Source organism: Quercus robur, chromosome 6 (assembly GCF_932294415.1).
Source record: "Quercus robur chromosome 6, dhQueRobu3.1, whole genome shotgun sequence".
NCBI classification, from domain to species: Eukaryota; Viridiplantae; Streptophyta; class Magnoliopsida; order Fagales; family Fagaceae; genus Quercus; species Quercus robur.
This window is the reverse complement of record NC_065539.1, coordinates 22,484,461-22,486,857: the sequence shown is the minus strand read 5'-3', so window position 1 is coordinate 22,486,857 and position 2,397 is coordinate 22,484,461.

Sequence of the window (2,397 nt, the reverse complement as noted above, 5' to 3'; positions counted from 1 at the left end):
CACCGTGTCTCGGCGTCAACCAGAATCGATTCTTTTTTTCGTTGACAGCTAGGTGGTACATAGTATGGATAGTGATAACAAATAAGAGAATGTATAGTATGCATGAAGATCATGCATAAGAGAGAAATATATAAAATGACAGGTAAATATTATTGTCTTTTAGCTTTTGGCCGGCATGGTTTTTGGAAATACGGTAAAGAATAAAGACAATAGGGTTCACACTCTCTATGCTTTCTCCGCAGAAAGAGAGAGCTTTGTTTGTATTTCTAGTTTTCTCCATTATTGTCAAAGGACTCACAACTCACAAGGAAGAGCGGCAGTTTTGAACATTATGTACGAAAGGAAAGGTTTTTGCGGGTAGGTACATGGGGATTATACGAAGGGTGTGGTTTGTCCGGTTGCCGGTCACAGGAGCGATAAATAGGGCACAATTTGGGACTTCAGCAAAATAAAGAGTTAGATAGATAGAGTTTATAGTGTGATTCCATTACTGAGTTCTTAAGATTTTAATCATTCATGGTTTTCAAAATCTTTAGTGAAAATCAACATATTGGTATTCAAATGTAAATCTAAATCATTAATTTAATCATGAATAGTTAGGATTTTAAGAAGTTCATACTAGAATCTATATCTTTATATTATCTTTTTTTTTAGAATCATATTTTCATAATATCTAAATGTCTAGTATCTATATCTTTATAACATCTAAATGCTGAAGAGTAGCATTTATTAGATGCTAAAAAGTAGTATTTATTATTGTTATTTTCTATTGAGTCACATCAGCAATCATGTCATCATTTTCTTTCTATTGTTAAAAATAAATAAATAAATAAAAACGAGTTTATAATAATACATTATTATTTTACACGTTCTCAAACCTAATTATAACTTATCAATCATGATAGAATCATCACTTATCACTACTATGACTTCATATATTTTTTAACCTAAATGTAACTTATAATATAAAATAAATAAAAATACATGTAATACAAGCCGCTTGAGCGAACACACCATTTATTTACTATTAGTTTCTACTCACAAAAAAAAAATTATATTCCACTACTGTATTCATATTCGTATGCTAATATAGCATTCAAGGCCAGGTTGAAGAACCCAATTCTGCTCCTACTTAGAGAACTATGTCATTTTTATCAACTTCAAGAGACTAAGGTTTTTCCTCATTTCTTTCCTTTTTATATAAAATATTACGTACAAGTGGTTTTCCTCATATGCTTTTTGTGGTGTACCAACTTTCTTTGCATGCATGGTACCGAATTTAACTTGAATAAAACCTTCAACAATTCGATCTAATTTGGTCCATTACAGTCCACTTTAGTCCATTTTGGTTCACTTTGGTTTGTTTTGGTACCATTCTATCCATCACAGTCCACTTCGATCCATTTTGGCCCACATTGGTTCAATTTAGTCCACTTCAGTCCAGTTTAGTCCACTTTGGTCCATTTTGGTGCACTTACTTATTAAGAATGAGAAAATACTTCCTTTTTTTTTTTTAAAGAGTTTCAACCTATGACGTCCACTTCTAATGATAATTATTTATCATCAAACTAAGACACTAATTAGTTTTTTGAGTAGGCGAGGATTGAACCCCAGATCTCTTATACAACTATCAAATACTTTACCAGGAAAAAACATTTTTTGGTTGAGAGTATTATCAATTATTTGAGTAATATCAATTGTACTTATATAATAAGTTTTGATTATCATAATAATCTCCTTGAGAGAATGAGAAATTTGAATAATAAATTTGAAACTTAAAAATTTTAGTTGTATTTAAAGAAATTAGAAAAATATAATGCATAATATTAGTAGTTAGAATAATATTGACCACTTCAAAAAAGAATAATATCAATTAAAAAAAAACACAAAAAATGATAAAATTATTTTGAGAAATTGTTTAATTTTTAGAGAAAACAAATTATCTACAATAAACTTTGTAAAAATAGAAAGATATAAATTACTTTTAGAAATTGTTTAATTTTTAGGAAAAACAAAATATCTACATTAAAATTTGGAAAATAAATCATACATTATACCATATTTCAAAATAATTATATATTTTCATACATTACGTGGGTTTGCGACTAATTATTCTAAAAATTCAAGAAAAATCTCAACCTTTAAAGATACTAGGATCTAGATATTGTTATGATCACATCTAAATAGAGTCCTCATGATTAACCCTCCCTTTCCTTTTTGTAAGAAAATTATAAGAATACCTCAAATTTCTTCGCAATAGAGCTTTGGGAAGTGAACTATTTTTTTCAGAAACGTGCTTTGACTTTGAGGTGTTTGATTGTATATGATAAAGTGCTTTGGTTTCAAATTGAAACATACAAAAACGGGAAATGCTAATGAGTGCCCTTAGGGTACTGG